Source organism: Eutrigla gurnardus (assembly GCF_963514095.1).
Source record: "Eutrigla gurnardus genome assembly, chromosome: 5".
Lineage (NCBI taxonomy): Eukaryota > Metazoa > Chordata > Actinopteri > Perciformes > Triglidae > Eutrigla > Eutrigla gurnardus.
In genome coordinates, this window is record NC_139919.1 from 10305069 (window position 1) to 10324020 (window position 18952).

At 44.2% G+C, this 18952-nt stretch overlaps 1 long non-coding RNA gene across 1 annotated transcript in view; it reads left to right on the plus strand.

The window, feature by feature from the left end:
* Positions 1-5996, plus strand: part of LOC311013634 — a 377991-nt gene extending 371995 nt beyond the window's left edge. Inside the window, exon 3 of the long non-coding RNA XR_014597174.1 lies at positions 5839-5996. This is a non-coding gene — a long non-coding RNA (uncharacterized lncRNA). The remainder of the gene's footprint in view (positions 1-5838) is intronic.
* The last annotated feature ends 12956 nt before the right edge of the window (positions 5997-18952 follow it).

Genomic DNA, 18952 nt, shown 5'->3' on the forward strand with positions numbered 1-18952 from the left:
GGAAACTTGCAGCTGCTGACCACTGAACAAAACCCATTAAGTATTGTTATTTTTATTGGATTCTCCGTTTAGCTGCTTGCTAAATGACCAGGTCAGGTCTCTCTTCTTCATCAATTCTCAGTACTGTTTCAGCCCCCCTTCTTGCTTTATCTTTGTCTTGTTTGTAGTTTGTGTTTCACCCATGTGCATGTTTCTACTGTAGTTATTCACTTTCTGCATAAAGAGGAGGTAATGAGACAGCTCCTCTCTCATTAACGTCTGCCTTCTCGCTTTCCCTCCACCATTTATGTATAATAGCGGTCTTTTCTGTTCAAGAGCTGCATTATTATTATTATTATTATGCTAATGCACAAGAAAGGCAATATACAATGCAATTCACTCTGCATATAACTTTTTGGTGGGGTTTGCCTCGTGTAAAATATGATCTGTCATGTTCTATTGAATCTCTGGCCTTGCTCACCAGTAATTATCCTAGAGGTTAAACAGTATTCATCCTCCAGTGGTCCTGTTCAACAAATCTGCAAAGAATCCTCCAACACTTCTTCAATATATTTTGAAATATACTAAATGGTTCATGTTGGTAATGTGTAAAGGCTCAATGAGTCACTCGGTCCATTCCTGCACAATGTCTGGAGTCATTGAATCACACCTTGATTTTTGCCATCAAAGTCCATCACAGTAGGCAAGGCAAGGCAAGGCAACTTTATTTGTATAGCACATTTCATACACAAGGCAGACTCAAAGTGCTTCACATCATAAAACAAAGTGAGAAGAAAAAAAAAATAGAAGAATTAAAAGAAAATAATAAAACATTTAAAAATGCATTACAGAAAGAAAGGAGAATAAAAACATATTTGCAATAATTAAAAACAGTGCAGACATTAAAAGATTTAGCAGAAAGCTATGGTGAACATAAAAGTTTTCTGTCACGTCCCACGGGCCATGATCAGGACCTCCTACCCAGTGTGTGTATGTATGTTTGTGATGTTTTGTCTTTGGTGTGCTTGGTGTGTTTGGTTTGGTGTTTGTCTCTGTGTTTTGCTCCTCCTCTCTCTCCCTCTGGAAGCCGCTGGTGGGCGTGGTCGCTGGAGCTCCGGTCGGCACACCTGCAGCTCATCAACCGATCAGCGCGCCTACTTATACCCAGACCAACCTTCCAGACCTCGCCGGATTGTTGAATCAGTCACAGTGAGAAGACGCCAGCCGCACCTGAACTAGTTCTCGTGTTTTTTCTGAATACCCTACTTACCTGTTCTCTGCCTCATCACAGACCACCAGCCCCGAGCCTGAACCGGTCACCCGCCGACTACAACCTGGAGCCAAAGCCTGATCCCGAGTCACACCATCACTCCCGGCGCCACAAAGGATACAGCCACGTCACCACTGTTGTTTGCACATTTCCAATAAACCACACGTGTTCCAACTAACTCTAGTCGGCGTTTGAGTCCCTGGCCCCAGACCCTGACAGAACGATCCGGCCAGTATGGACTCAGCGGACTTAGAGCCGGTCCGCCATGCCGTGGCCACGCAGGCAGCGATCCTGGACCAACACAGCTCCGCACTCCAGGAGATTATGGGACAGCTCCAGAACCTGTCCACCAACATGATAACTCTCCAGGGCGCACTTATGAATCCACCTCCAGTTCCAGCCGCCGCTCCAGCCGCTCCTTCCGCTCCCTTTGTTCAAAATTTTGCCAGGGAGCCATGGGTTTCCCCCCCGGAGAGGTATGATGGGGACCCCGGCAAATGTAAAACGTTTCTCATGCAGTGTGGCCTTGTTTTTGATCTCCAGCCGCTTACATATGCTACCGAGAAGGCGAGGATCGCTTACCTGATTGGACTGCTGCGAGGATCTGCGCTAGAGTGGGCTTCGGTTCGCTGGAGGAATCTGGACCCGACCACCGCCACCTACACCTTCACTGCTGAGATGAGTAAAGTATTTGACCATCCAGTTCAAGGTAAGGATGCCTCCATGAGACTCTTCTCTCTCCGCCAAGGACGCAGGAGCGTGGCAGAATACGCTATTGATTCCACACCTTGGCAGCTGAGAGTGGGTGGAACGGGGCGTCCCTGCAGGCCGTGTTTGTCAATGGTTTAAGTGAACTACTTAAGGACGAGCTAGTTTCACACCCTGTGTCCAAAGATTTGGACGAATTAATTTCCCTTTCGATCCGAATAGACAATCGATGCCGCGAGCGCCAAAGGGAGAAGCGGCGTAATACGAGCGGTGACGTCACTCCCCGCCGGAGGGAGGATTCCCCAGTTCCGAGGTGGCACCGACCTGTTCCCAGCCCAGCTCAGTCACAGGAACCCACGCGGCGAGAGGAGAACCCCGAGGGCGAACCGATGCAGCTGGGACGGAACCAGCTCAGCACGGAGGAACGGGAGCGACGGCGAGCCAACAACTCCTGTCTCTACTGCGGAGACCCCGGTTATTACCTCGCCACCTGCCCCCGCCGTCCGTTAAACCGGAGGGCTCGCTAGCAAAAGGAGGGATCCTAGCGAGCCGAGCCACCTTACCTTTGTCGTCTCGCCCTCGAACCCAGCTGCATGCCACCATCTGCTGGAAAGACCAAAAACTGGACCTCCTGGCGCTCATTGACTCTGGAGCCGACGAGAGTTTTTTAGACACCATGCTCGTCAGACAGCTGGGGCTTCCCACGGAGCTACTGGAGGAGCCGCTGGAGGCTAACACGCTTGATGGGAGACTGCTGGCCCGTGTTACCACCCGTACAAGCCCAGTACAGCTTCAGCTGTCAGGTAACCACTTTGAACACATTTCATTTTTCGTTATAGACTCACCTTACATACCTCTGGTTTTGGGGCATTCCTGGTTAATAAGGCACAACCCGAACATTGACTGGACCACTGCTACTGCCAGAATTTGAACCCCCGCCTGTCTTGCCAGTTGTTTGCGTTCTGCTTTGCCTCCTGTCACAACTCAACAGAGACCCAAACCAGACCTGCCGGACCTGTCGGGGGTTCCCGAGGAGTATCGCAAGATTTCTGAGGTTTTCTGTAAACAACAGGCTTTATCCTTACCCCCGCACCGACCATATGACTGCGCTATTGACCTGTTACCGGGATCCACGCTTCCACGAAGTCGTCTGTACAACATCTCCCGGCCTGAGCGCGCAGCTATGGAGGAATACATCACCAACTCGCTGGCAGCAGGCGTCATTCGGCCCTCTTCTTCGCCTCTGGGAGCCGGGTTCTTCTTCGTGGGTAAGAAAGATGGGTCCCTCAGGCCCTGCATTGACTTCAGAGGGTTGAATGACATTACGGTAAAGAATAAGTATCCTCTCCCCCTCATGAACTCTGCCTTTGAGTCCCTCCAGGGAGCCACCATCTTCTCCAAACTAGATCTGCGGAACGCCTACCATTTGGTCCGAATCCGTAAGGGGGATGAGTGGAAAACCGCTTTTAACACACACCTGGGACATTTTGAGTACCTGGTAATGCCATTCGGCCTCACAAACGCACCTGCTGTTTTTCAGTGTTTAGTAAATGATGTATTGAGGGACATGCTGGGCAGGTTCGTTTTTGTCTACCTTGATGACATCCTAATCTTCTCTCAGAGCCAAGCAGAACATATCCAGCATGTTCGCCAGGTCCTCCAGTGGCTGCTGGAGAACCGACTGTTCGTCAAGGCAGAGAAGTGCGAGTTCCACGCCTCCACCATCACTTTCCTTGGCCACATCATCACCCAGGGTCAGGTGAGGATGGAACCAGGGAAGGTGAGAGCGGTCCTGGAATGGCCCGAACCGGTGAGTAGGAAGCAGCTTCAGAGGTTTTTGGGTTTTGCAAACTTCTACAGACGCTTCATCAGGAATTACAGTCGGGTTGCTGCCCCCTTAACTGCACTCACCTCCCCAGCTAAGCCGTTCATTTGGACCTCTGAGGCTGAGGGCGCGTTCTCTGAGTTGAAGAGAAGATTCACATCGGCTCCAATCCTCACCCAGCCAGACACCTCTCGGCAGTTTGTGGTGGAGGTGGACGCCTCGGACGTGGGGGTCGGGGCGGTTCTGTCCCAGCGGTCTCCAGAGGATAATAAGCTACACCCATGTGCCTTCCTGTCTCACCGTTTATCCTCCCCAGAAAGAAACTATGACGTTGGGAACCGCGAACTGCTGGCAGTAAAACTGGCTCACGAGGAGTGGCGGCACTGGCTTGAGGGAGCGGAGCAGCCGTTCGTGGTCTGGACCGACCATAAGAACCTGGAATACATCAGTTCTGCTAAACGCCTCAGCCCCCGTCAAGCAAGGTGGGCCCTGTTTTTTGGTCGCTTCCGTTTCACTCTCACTTACAGACCGGGGTCTAGGAACATCAAGCCCGACGCACTGTCTCGACTGTTCGAGAAGGAGGAGACAACGACGGAGCCGGACACCATCATTCCCAAGACCTGCGTTATCGGGACAGCCACCTGGGAGATTGAGAGGGAGGTGAGAGAGGCTCTGCAGCATCAGCCGGATCCAGGTAACGGCCCCCCGGGCTGTCTATTTGTACCTCTCTCTGTCAGATCATCTGTGTTACAGTGGGGGCACACCTCCAGACTCTCGTGCCATCCAGGAGCAGCCCGCACACTTGCATTCCTGCGCCGGCGGTTTTGGTGGCCAGATATGAGGACTGACGTGCAAACCTTCGTTTCTGCCTGCCCTGTGTGCGCTCAGAATAAAGGCACCAATCGGCCACCTGCTGGGCTTCTGCAGCCATTGCCCACACCACGACGCCCGTGGTCCCACCTATCTCTAGACTTTGTCTCCGGACTCCCACCTTCCAAGGGTATGACTGTTGTACTCACTGTGGTAGACCGCTTCAGTAAGTTTGCCCGTTATCTGCCTCTACCTAAATTACCCACAGCCAAGGAGACTGCTGAGTGGTGGTCAATGTTATTATTTTGCATGATTTGTCCTAGTGGGAGCATGTAGATGTTGAATAAAGTTGGCCCCAAGATTGAACCTTGGGGGACTCCACACGTTACATTGGTAGGTTCTGATACAAAGTCGCCAATGGAAACAAAATAGTTCCTATCTTGTAGATATGACTTGAACCAGCTTAAGACTGTGCCTGAGAGCCCCACCCAGTTTTCCAACCTGTCCAAGAGTATTGAGTGGTCGACAGTGTCAAATGCAGCACTGAGGTCTAATAGCATTAATATTGAAGTTTTGCCAGAGTCTGTGTTAAGACGGATGTCATTTACAACTTTAATAAGGGCCGTCTCGGTGCTATGAAAAGGTCGAAATCCTGACTGGAAGTTGTTGTGGCAGCCAGTTGAAGCCAGGAAGTGATTTAGTTGTTGGAGGACAACTTTCTCAATTATTTTACTTATGAAGGGTAGATTTGAAATTGGTCTGTAGTTGTTGATAATAGAGGCATCTAGGCTCTGCTTTTTTAGAAGAGGTTTAATGACTGCAGTTTTGAAGGCCTTTGGGAAATTGCCTGATTGAATGGAGTTATTAACTATTTGCAATACGACTATTGATAGGCAGTCAAAAACATTCTTAAAAAAGTTGGTAGGTAAAGCATCAAGGCAGCAGGTGGATGATTTTAGATTTGTCACCGTTTCCACTAGAGTTTTAGAGTCTATGGCATTAAAGCTTGCCATGATTGCTGTGTTACTTTTGCCTGAACAGGGTGGTGATCCAACTTTTTTGTTTGAGATATTGATGGCGCGTCTGATGCCTTCAATTTTATTAGTATAAAAGAATGCAAACTCATTGCATTTCTGCGTGGAGTGGAGTTTAGCTGGTATTTGTGTTGGGGGGGTTGGTCAGTCTGTCAACAGTTGCAAATAGGGTTTTCGCCTTATTAGTGTCGTTGTTTATGATATTGGAGAAGCAGGGTTTCCCGCAGCGCTTTCCTGTTAAGGCGGCCGCCTTAACAACAAAGGGCTGCCGCCTAAACTAACGTCTTAAAAAAAAAAGAAAAAGAAAAAAAAAAAAATCCATATACTAGCATTATTCGCCGCAGTGTTTCCCCTACCATTGTACAGGCCGGGCAGGGCCTCCAGGCATAGGCGTAATTCAGTGGCGAGCGGTGACCGTTTACTGTGGTCATGCTGAAGTGTCAATACCATGCGCGCCCGTGGGGGGGCATTATATTTTTTAATAAAAAATATAATATGGTTAGTGGAGGGGATAGGTTAATTGATCACTCTAAATTGCCCGTAGGTGTGAATGTGAGCGTGAATGGTTGTTTGTCTCTACATGTCGGCCCTGTGATAGACTGGCGTCCTGTCCAGGGTGTACCCTGCCTTCGCCCAATGACAGCTGGGATTGGCTCCAGCCCCCCCGCGACCCTGAATACAGGATAAGCGGTAGACAATGGATGGATGGATGGATGGTTAGTGGAAACAGCTTGTAGTGATCACGTTGGTCCAGAGTACATTTGATCACTGTAAGCGGTTGATTACTAAAACCGAATTGTTATTACAGTATTTCACTTGTTTTTTTTATGGAGAACATCATCTAAATGCCAGTTGTATAGTTTTTCAATGAGAAAAATGTAACGAAACGGTCGTCAGCGCGATCCTCTCGTCAGCTCCAAACTCACCCGTCTGCACCTCAATCACAGACCACAGCTGGTTTTCCGCACAGCGTTTACAGTAACTCACGTGACACGTCTCAGATCAGTAGGCGCTGCTGCCGGTGTTTTTAAAACGAACTAGGCTAGTAGCGCCGCAGATTTCTCATTCCCCACCTTGTTTGACTGAGAGTGTTTCGAGATGGTTTTCATGAATGAACAGGCAATATGTCGCTGTCAGACCGGATCGTTTGACGGGAGGGGGGTCGGCTAGCTAGCCATTTATGTTTCTCATACGTGCTAGCTTGAAAGTGACGGACGGAATTCTTTGCAGTCTTTGTGATATTTACTTCAGGAGTAGGCCGACCACTTGAAATTATAGCTTTCTTTTCCTCAAAAGGTCTCCGCGAAAACGGCACTGAACGCAAAGCCTGAATATAATTAATATTTTCAGCCATTTTGACCAGGCTACACAATGAATGAACCACTGACAGTTTCCCGCTGAACAATTCAAACAAGTCATTTTTGCGCATGCGCGTTGGCAGATAAGCTGCTTCACTGACAGCTTTTTTGCCATTCAAAATGCTCATCTACAGTAAACAGCCTTTAGCAGTAACTGTACTAGTCGGTGTCACAGTGCGCATGCGCGAAACAAGCTGTCAGCTTTCCAGCTTTTCGCAAGCAAAACGGGACAGATTAGGCACGGATTTAAGACCAAAACAGTAAAACTAAGGTATTGTATAATTGAACACACTGCCAGATTAATATTTTCAATTATTTTTATTGAAGGGCTTGGGCATGCACTGCATTTATAGCTTATTATGACCGCTCGCCCATGGCGTAATTTATGGGGGGGATGGGTGGGTTGCAACCCACCCAATAATCCAAACCAGCCACCACAACCCACCCAATTTGATATCATAATTATTGATATTGAATGTTAAGCATTATAATCACAACAGTGTGGTAGATTTTCTCAATTTACCAGTAAAAAATAGTGACGTTTGTCTGTGCCCCCTCCCGCTCTGAGATTTGGTTTCGCCCACCTTGCCGGACCTGCGCTTCTCTACTGTCTCTCCGGTCTCTCCCCGCATCAGCGGTGGTATGAAGAAAGCACGCGAAAAAAAGCAAAAGAATAAAAGTATCTTCCCAACAGGAGGTAGCTACTGCTAGGGCTCCAGTGCCACCTCTCACGAGTCAAATCATGTTACTGAACAAAAGTTAGTTTGTCCCCCCCCCCCCCCAGCCGGCGAGTTCGACAGTGCGTGTGCGTATAGCCCCGTTCACATACGCCACTACTCGCCACTCGCTTTCTCGCTGAATTCTACTCGCTGGCAAAAAAAAATTCACTGCCGCCGGCGACTTCAAACGGCAACTATCTGTGGAACTCTCTGTTGACGTCAACTGTCGATCATCTCTATTCTACATTGTGATTGGTACTCGCTTCACTCACATCGCAGAAAGTTAAAATAATTTGATCTCCGATCGACCACATCGCATCGCCTGTCCTGACCACATTCCACTAGAACACATTCACATTAATTGACAGCTGTCTCTCAGAGATGGGCGAGTGGCGACGTATGTGAACGAGGCTTTAGTCAAAACCAAAACACCAAGGAAGGCTGAGGAATAGTCACCCACTTATATGATTATTATTATTATTATTATTATTATTATTATTATAATAATAATAATAAACAAATTGTGTTTTAGTCATTTTTGTTTTCATCTTTTCTTGAATGCTTAAACTCATCAACCCCATTTAGTATGTCAACATTTGTATCAGTACCAGCAGTTTGTAAGAAATTGGTCAGTAATTGATATGTCATATTTTGTTTCTCAGAATTCACCAAATTGATGCATTAAAATGAAATTATTTAAAATTTTCTCCCGGGGGGGCATGCCCCCGGACCCCCCTACAGGATCGCAGTCCCCCCACCATAGTCTCCAAAGATATATATATATACACCTGCTTCACAGGCGGAAATCTCAACCCCCCCAATGTTCAACTCAAAGTTACGCCCTTGCCTCCAGGCCAAAAAGAAATTAATATATGCCAAAAATAAGCCACCTATCAATTCATTCATAAATCAATAATCATTTACATGGGGGGGAGACACCCCCTGTGGGGGGAGGATTGTTTTTGATAAGCTGTGGAACTCTGAGTTAACCTATTTCTACCTGAATTTCTATGAACTATTAAGCTGTTGAGTAAACCCATAACTTATATTTTACTTCATAAAATAAGACATGCACTCATATGTCGTTGTAGTGTTTTACAGTATCTGTAGCTATTAATGTGATGCTCATCATCCCCCCCCCCCCTGACAGACACCACCTTAACTAACACATTTTCTGGGGGAAACACTGGAGAAGTATGTTTCTCTCGCACTTTTTAAGACTAAATTGTAGGCCCAGAGGCTCTCTTTATAGATGTCATGGTGAATATGAAGTTTAGTACTCCGCCAGATTCGTTCAGCCTTCCTGCACTCTCTTCTCTGGGCTGTCACAACAGCAGCTTTTCTCCAGGGTGCCTTTTGCTTACCAGAAATTGTTTTAACCGTAGCAGGTGCAATGACATCTATGACATTCAGAATTTTGGAATTAAAGATGTTTACAAGATCATCAGCATGACATGGGTTTAGAGGTGGTAATGAGGAAATGGCATTTTTAAAGAGTACATTGGCATTTTCATTGATGTACCGCTTTTTGACCTTATTTGATTCTGTTTATGTGTCAGGAATGAAAGAAATATTAAAGAAAACACAGAAGTGATCAGACAATGAAGGATCAGTCACAAAAACATCAGAAACATGGAGACCTTTTGTGATAATCAGGTCCAGGGTGTGTCCCTTACAATGAGTAGCCTCTTTCACATGTTGAGAAAGGTCAAATGTGTCTAGAATATTAAAAAGTTATTTTGCACCCTTGTCATTCAAATCATCAATATGAAAATTAAAGTCACCAGTTATAACTAGGCAGTCAAAATCAGTGGAGATGCTAGACAATAATTCAGTAAAATCATCGAAAAATTTGACGAATATTTAGGTGGCCTGTAAATAATTAACAGGAGAACTCTGGGAGAGCATTTCAACACAGCACAAAGATATTCGAATGATGGAAAAACACCAAGTGACATCTGTTTCCCCTGAAATGTATTTTTAAATATAGCAGCAACCCCTCCACCTCTTTTCCCAGATCTACAAACATCAATAAAATTATAGTTGGGGGGTGCTGTCTCAATCAGAATGCTTGCACTGTTATTTTGTTCTAGCCATGTTTCAGTTAAAAACATAAAATCAAGTTTAGAAGTGGTAATAAAATCATTGACTAAAAATGATTTGTTATTAAGAGACCTAACATTTAGCAGACCCATCCTGATGGTGTTACTGACAGGCTTTGAGGTTGACTTTGATTTTGAGAGAACAGGAATGAGATTGTTTAGGTTAGCTGTGTGTTCAAGTTTCCCAATGTTTACTCTCTTAGTAGTCACAACAGGAATGCAGAAGGTGCCATGTTTTGATGTAGGCGACCTTGGGTCCAGCTGATAATGCGGTCTACTGCTGAACCCTTTTCTGTCTCAGTAATATTCAGGGCTGCTGTCAGGGTGGGGAGGGGGTGGCCAAAAGGGAAGAGGTGGCCATAAGGGAAGAGTCTTGGAGGAGGGGGTCTTGGATTTTAGTGACTTAGTTGCAGTCTTGGAAGAGGGGGTCTTGGGTTTTAGTGACTTAGTTGCAGCTTTGGAAGAGGGGGTCTTGGGTTTTGGTGACTTAGTTGCAGCTTTGGAAGAGGGGGTCTTGGGTTTTGGTGACTTAGTTGCAGCTTTGGGAGAGGGGGTCTGAGTAGGGCGGGGGGTAGGTGGGGGTAGCTCCTGGAATTCCAAGGGGGAGGAGGGGAGAGAAAGGTTTATTGGAGGGAGGGAGAATGACGAAGACCTGGATTGGGATTTGGGGGGGGTGGGGGAGGGATCCACATTCAGTCCTCCTTCGACGTTGTTGATAATCTGAGAAGGGCGGGGGGTAGGTGGGGGTAGCTCTTGGAACTCCAAGGGGGAGGAGGGGAGAGAAAGGTTTATTGGAGGGAGGGAGAATGACGAAGACCTGGATTGGGATTTGGGGGGGGTGGGGGAGGGATCCACATTCAGTCCTCCTTCGATGTTGTTGATAATCTGAGAAGGGCGGGGGGTAGGTGGGGGTAGCTCTTGGAACTCCAAGGGGGAGGAGGGGAGAGAAAGGTTTATTGGAGGGAGGGAGAATGACGAAGACCTGGATTGGGATTTGGGGGGGGTGGGGGAGGGATCCACATTCAGTCCTCCTTCGACGTTGTTGATAATCTGAGAAGGGCGGGGGGTATGTGGGGGTAGCTCTTGGAACTCCAAGGGGGAGGAGGGGAGAGAAAGGTTTATTGGAGGGAGGGAGAATGACGAAGACCTGGATGGAGATTTGGGGGGGGGTGGGGGAGGGATCCACATTCAGTCCTCCTTCGACGTTTCTGATAATCTGTGTTTCGTCTTCCCTCTTTGTTGGTTCCTCTCGTCTCTTGTCCTTGGCGACAGATGGATGACGCAGGCAGTAAGACATGTTGGTGATGAATAGCTTTGCCCCTAGCTTATTTAGGCAAAGTCCGTTTGTCTTAAAAAGATGCCTACGGTCCCAGAAAAAGCGGAAATTGTCAATAAAATGCATTGGGTGAGCAAGAGATGCAGTTGAGAGCCATTTGTTGAGCCAAAACAGTCTACTGAATGTCTCCGCTCCTCTCCCGGTCGGGGGCAGAGGGCCACTGATGAAAACCTCAGCATTCACAGAGCTGACTGTTTCAAAGAGTTTGTTGAAGTCCTCTCTCAACTCTCTTGATTGTTGTTTTTCAATGTCATTAAATCCAATGTGCAGAATGATATTTTTCACAGTTGGGTGTGCAGCCACAATTTCCAGGATTCTTTTTGCCAAATCAGACACCGTATCCTTCGGAAAGCAGAGTACTTTGATGTTATTACTGCTTTTCATATCTTTTACAGAAAAGTCACCCACAATCAGATTTTCAGGCCCTGTCGTTAGCTTTCTCTGTGGCTTTAAGTTAGCAGGTCTTACCCTGCTGCGTGGTGGTGGGGGGTTATCCAGGCAGTCAGAGGGGGATCCATGGTCCTGCAGCAGTGGAGCAAACCTGTTCTTTAGTTGAACAGTTGTTTGCTGGGGAGGTTTCTTGGTAGCTCTCCTCTCCCCAGCTGTCCGCTGCTGTGTCCTACAAGGCAGTGGGGTTGAGGAGGCGCTGTGCCTGGATGGAGATGGTAACGCAGGCCAGCCGGTCAGATCACAGATATCGGGGCGCTGGGTCCTGCCAGATATCCGTTCTCCCATGTCACGGGGAAATGGTCTTCTCTTTGGCTTCGCACCAAGTGTGTTCCAGGGAGGATTATCGCTGGTAGATTTATTACCGTGTACAGGATCCTCCCGTTTCTTCATAGCTTCATTATTGCTACTTAGCTGGGTTCTAGCATGCTCCTGTCCACTGTTTTGAGTCAGTGCGAGAGTGGTGTTGTTCCCACGAAGTCCATTCACTTCTACATTTACTTCTAACCGATTCATTTTTGTTTCCAGCAGTAAAATCTTCTGTAGGAGTTTATGGTAATCTTCCGTAGAGAAGGGAGGCATCTTCTGCTAATTACCTTTAGCAGGCTCAGGCTTATCTTGTTTGGTAGGCCTCCTCACGTAGCGTTGAGGAAGTCGTAAAAATATTGAAAAATGCCCGTTTTATCTCAAAGAAAATATAATCCCACTGGTTTTGTAAATATCCAGGAGCTGCTGCTCTTTGTTTCTTATTGAGGAGAAGCAGATAGCAAAAAATAGCAGAAAATCGCAGGCAGGGGTGAGAGCAAAGAGGAAAAGCGTCTGCACTGTAGCAAAGCCGGAAGCAAGTTTTGCTTCCGGCTACCACTAACAAGTTCAAAAGCACGAGTTCCTCTCTGAAACTTTCAACCGTACGCCCTTAGCAACAGGCACCGACGGTAGCACAACATGCTGATCGGTACCTATGAGGGCTGTATGAAGTGGACATAGTCACCTTGACGTAACCCATTGGTTTGACTATGGTTTTGAAACCTTGAGTTTGGCATTTTGGCTGTCACCATGTTGTTTTTTTGAGGTTAGAGCCAAGTACAACCTAACATAAGGCGACCAAAATGTTACAGTTAACATTCATTAACTGAAAACACCGTGAAAGGGTTAAAGTTAAGACAAAAACATGGACAACTAGCAGACTGGATAACAATGTGGTAGCGACCTGTCAATCACCAGGTAGCCCCGCCCTAAAGCATCCCCTGCTTTCTGGTCTATTTGACTCTAAATGGACCATCATTTACTAAATGAACATCATGCTGGATTGAAGAAATCTTGAAACTGTAGATTGAGACCATACACTCATGTTTACAATATTTACTAAGATAATAAATCAAGAGAAGTAGAATCATTTACTGATAGAGTTCTCTACAATCAGACTTCTGTTTGCAAATTGAGGAGTCTGAGTTTTGAGCTGTTGTACTATTTCTCATTGTAGATGGATCAATACAGTATGAAAACACCTAAAAGCAATATAAAGTACACAGTTTGGTATATTGTTTAAAATGTTGCCATGTTGTGGAACGCAACGCTATGCTTGATTCCCAGATGGTCTCTTGAAATCATCATCTGTTTTCCAGTGCTGCTAAAATGGCAACCATTTATCACAATTAAAACTAATGTAGTATGTTGACGTGGTTTGGCATGAGCTACTTCTTCCCTTTTGATTCTGATTATTTAGAATATAATAGTTTGTTGCTGCTGCCACTTGAGTCTGGTGATTGATTGAGTTATGACATTCAGCACTTTAAAGAGATTCCCGAAACGTCAGTGTATATTGTGTTGTAATGCAAATCGTGTGAAGACCTTTGTTGTTTTATAAGTCAGCAACTCTTCTTGCCAAATTGTCAGATGAGCAACTAATTCTTTCTTTTTGTTTCGTTTGTTTTCCTGTGTGTCCACCTTTCTGTCTTTACATGAGGCAGTTTACTTTACAGCTTACGGCTTTGAAAGGGTATTTTGTTCCCCGGCTTTTTGCTCATCTCTGACAAACAAGACAGAAATAGCCATTGATGTAATTTATCAAAGTAGGCAGGCAGATGGCAACAACCCAGCAGGGGCAACTTCCAAAGCTGCTATTAATAACATGAAATATCTATCAAACAACAGGGTTGATTTCTGGCAGGAAACTTGACCTGAAAGCAACTTTTTTTTTCTATCGCTCTTAACAAATTCAAATGAAAAAGGAAATGGACGTATAAAATGCAGCTGTAATTCAAGTAAATGCTGTGTTTCAGATTCCATTAGCATGGGAAATCACATTAAGTTTGACCCAGCAAAACACAGAGGCCATGTTGGAGTCATCATAAGAACTTGATAGTGAGAAGCTTTCTCTTTTAAAAAGGGAACAAGTATAGACTTAAAAACAGATTTTGGATGGAGGGGAGATAACAACTCCTGTCTTTCACGTCACACTGTCTTCTATTGGAGGAGAGAGACTGGACATTCACGAGGAGTCTCTGTTCATTAAACAGCCATTAGTGCTAGATGCCAGTGAGCCTCATCAGGATGCGACCATCATAGTTTTGCACGCTGAACTTTTTAGCAGTTCTATTTGCTTGTGTATTTTAATATAGCGTGAATGGACTACATGATGTTCCGTTATAAATGTAGTGTGCCCTGTTGGTAAATACCGTCCCATGTTTTGACGCACCCGTTGCAAAGGAATTGCGCCTCAAGTGCAATGGTGTTAGTAAACCTAGTCCAGAGTGTCTGGCAATGGCAGCCGTTTAAAGGGGTTAAATTTATACAGAGTACAAACCTGTGACCAGATAAGCAAAGATTGTCTTTGTCTCCTCATAAACGCAGCATCATTAATGGAGCATAATAATACCACTTGTGAAGATAGAAGTTCTAAGAACAGACGGACCTCTTTACTATCTCATAGCCTACTATCCTTGGAAAGTTTGAGAGTTTCACGACATGTTATCTGGCTACTGATCTTGTAGTAAATCAAGCTTAATGTTGTGTCACAGGAACTTTGCAGTCCTGGGAACAGCTGATTGACATGATGACAAATCATATGTGAACCATTTTCAGTTTATTTCTCCTCAAACGTTAACGCAGCAGTATCAGTTCTTCATGCATATCAGCTTTTACCTGCTCAAAACTATCATGAATCTACCCGCCTTTATAAATACAGCATTGGTCGACCTCGACATTCCTAATCTGTCAGCTCTGTGAGAGAAAGGAGGAGGACAGAAAGTCGAGCTGATATGAGAGGGTGTTGATGAAACTGTTTTTGACAGCAAACATAAATTGCCTGTTGGCTTCCTCTGTCAAACCTGGAGTGAAATATAGAAATGTCCCTTCACAGAGCATTGGGATGTTGACATCTTTAAACAATGTCCCTCTGGATGACAAGTGCTTTGTCCATGAGCTTTTCTTCTCGGAGTCCTCCCTCCCTGTCTGTGCATCTCTGTCTACGGGAAAGCAAACAAAGAATTTGGAAGCAGTGTAAATTTGTGTCACTAATGGGATAAAGCGGCTTTTGTCCATTTTGCTAATAAGAAAAAGTTGAAAAGCGAGCAATGATGAAAAGAGATGAGCGGGTCACAAGCTGCTGAACTGTAGTTAGAAGTTGTTTAAAATCCACTGAATCTCTCATTGTCCAGACTTCTGCTTCCATTAACTGGAAATGTGTTGTTGAAAACACTTGAGCTTACAAAGACCTTATTCAATCATATTAACCTGGTTAGTGACCTTGAAAAAAGGATTGGAAGGAAAACAGGAAAATCTCCCTCATACATAATGCACTTAACAACACAGAGTGAGGAAATATCCACTCATCTTCATACCACCTCCCATATTTTAGGGCCCTCAAGTAGTGTAGGGGTTTGAGTCTGGCCAAGGACTTTTATTTGTGTCCTCTCTCTCTCTCTCTCTCTCTCTCTCTCTCTCTCTCTCTCTCTCTCTCTCTCTCTCTCTCTCTCTCTCTCCTCTCTACTCTTTACTCTCTACTCTCTCTTTACTGTTTCCGTGTGGGTTCTCTCTTGGTTCTCCGGCTTCCTCCCACAGTCAAAGACATGCAGGTTCATTGTTGACCCTAAATTGTCCATAGGTGTGAATATGAGTGTGAATGGTTGTCTCTCTCTGTGTCCGCCCTGTGCCAGATTGCCGACGTGTCCAGGACGCAGCCTGCCTCCAGCCAAATGTCAGCTGGGATCTGATGATAGATGGATTGATTGCATAAGGAAGAGATTTCATTTTATTTGATAAATGATACTGTGATGACCCTGCCCAGTTTGTGTTGTTCTGGTCATTTCTGTGCAGGTGATTGAGGAGGCGTGTCAGGAGAAAATGCCACACCTGAGTTGATTCTATCTCAGGGCTCCTCCTCCCGATATAAGATGGCTGTTGATCAGCGCTTGGTCGCTCTTTCCTATGCAGTAAGCAGGGATTTTGTTTGGTTATGTTTGGTTAGGATACTTTCATACACTGCACCACATGTACACACACTCAGACACAACTGATCTTACTAATCTACATACTTTATTCTACTTTTGTACGTAGTTGTTTATTTTGCACAATCAATTATTTTGTGAATTAATTGATCTCTCTGTTTTGTTTTGATTTTGTATTTCAACTATTTTTTTCTGTTTATATTTACATTTAATTCATAAGCCTCAAGTTGAAGTTGGTGTAGATAACCATTGGATCACATGAGAATAATTCTTCTTGCATCACCTCAAGAGTGAACATTCTCAAACTTTTATCTATTCTCATCTAAGAAAGTCAGCGTGGGATTTAGAGATAATAAAACAGAAATGCAGACTGGAAGTTGGATGGAGTGTAACTTTTCTCCTTTCGTCCTTTGCGGGAGTTTCCCGTTGTGTACCAATCATCCCAGGTGCCATTCCCCTGTAAATGCAATTTGGGAGAGGCAACAAGCCGTGAAAGAGACTATAATCACCTCTGCTTTCCTCACCTTTCTGCAGACAACCACGTCTCCTCACCAGTTTCTCCTTTTATTATCTGATTAAACTTGTAGGTTGCATCTGTACGGAGGAAAATCAGTTCAGAAATAGAACTCCAGTTTTTTTCTGAATAAATGGGTTATTTAATGTATTGGGTGCTTTAATTATTGTAGCCCAGGAACCACCAAATCATGTGAGATATCGCCCCTGAAGCAGCCAGAAAAAGCAGCATCTCTTGTTGATCCTTGGTCTAAAGACTTGATTTGCTCTGTTTTCAGTGTCTGGGGAACTGACTTATATGGCCTCCTTTTCTCTGCAGCTTCTGTGAGTCCAGTTTTCTTCAACCTACATCTTTTACAATGTCCTTTCAATCGAAATGTTACAAGTTTTTATTGATGAGCAGTATATGGCACTCAAAAGGACTGAGCACACTGGTCTAAAATATGTTTCAGGCTAACAAGACGGAAACAAGATAAAACAGATACGAACTAATAACAGTTTAAAGATTTAAATGATCCATTTAACTAAAAGCAAGTGGGAGTTAAAGAAAATAACCTCTTTCCCCCTCCAGCGTTACTCTCACTGATATAAATGAACACTGAAATCATTACCAGAATAATGAGGGATCTATTAAAATAGCACATCTGAGAGTTTTCTCAATTTATAATTGTTCATCACATTTTCCCCTTATTCCTGGTCAATGCTGCCCCCTGGTGGAAAAATATAGTCACTGCTTTTGGTGGTTCACAATAATCCATACAGACTATAGTGCCGTGAAAAATACCTGATTTCTTTGTATTTTGCACATTTGTCACACTTCGATGTTCCAGATCACCAAACTAATATTAATATAAGACAAAGACAACCAGAGTAAACACAAATACTGTTTTTAAATTATCTTATTTATTGAGAAAACGATCTAACCCTACCGGCCCTATGTGGAAAAGTAATTGCCCCCTTGGTTACTCAATCAACCAAAATACCAAATTTAATTTATAATTGGGTTGAATTTCAAAAGATACACCCAGGAACGATTAATGCCAGACCTGTTCAATCTGAACACTTAAATAGAACCTGTCCGGCAATGTGAAGCTGGATAAAGGTCTCATAAAGCAGCACATGAGGATGAGATCAAAAGTCCACCAACAGCACATCTGACAATGAATGTAATAATCCTATAAAAACTGTATTTTGTGTTCACTCATGTTGTCTTTGTCTTATATTAAAATAAGTTTGATGATCTGAAACATTTAAGTGTGACAAACATGCAAAACGCAGAGAAATCAGGAAGGGGGCAAATACTTTTTCACAGCACTGTACACGCTGTATATATTGCTATAATTAACAACCATAAAAGTCTTCCATTTTATAAAATACTTTCTCTTAACTCACTCTGATCTGAAAACTGCTGTACTGTCTATCTCCCAACAATACCAGCTCTTCATGATACAACACACATCTATTGATAATGTGGATGATTAGAAACACATTCATGCTCTACACTACAGATAACAAACACTAAGTTGAGCTTCTATCATTTCTCATTTAGCATTTAATTGTGTAGCTAAACGCGGAGGCCTAGGGGTAAATGCATGTTTACATGCAGAGTCATATACCAACCTTGTCTCCTACAAAATCACATTCCCATACAGAACTAAATTCTCTATAATATATTTCGAGGGTGTTTTCTCATGTTGTACGATCACGGTTATTAATGAAAACAAAACCAAGTTACTTGGCTACTTGGATAAGTTAAATAATATCATCATGTTTTGGTTTAAAATAAATAGATTTGATATGTTATTTAACTTCCCCCCGTGACCCTGAATACAGGATAAGCGGTAGACAATGGATGGATGGATGGATGGATGGATGTTATTTAACTTCTGTATGTAAATGAAGTCCTTGGTAGCGACCTCAGTGAAAGTGGTAGATGAGTACGAGGAGAGTGAAAAGGAGGAAAAAGATGAGAAGATGAGATAAGGGCAAAGCCCAACACTTCTTATCTCTTAACTCTTATCTCCTCCAAAAGTGTAGAAAAACCCAGGCTGGTTATTGACTAAAGCAACAGAGCACAGATCTAAGGATCCTCATTCAACTTGAAGTGCTCATCAATATTTTGTATTTTCTCTTGTCAGGCAGGGTCCTCTATCATCTGGGTAAAGCCACTAGGACGATGAGTACAAGGATAAAAAGTTCAGTTTTTAATGAGTCAAGTTATTGCAGCTCTTCTGGAGAACAAAATAGAAGGAAAATAGTTCTAATATATTTAAGATTATTTATTATTTAATACATTTTTGATATAGTTTCTATCAAATATTAGATATTGGCCACTTGTTTTGTCTATTGCTGTATAATATACTACATCAATCAATTGATCCAATCATATCAAAGCATTTCAAA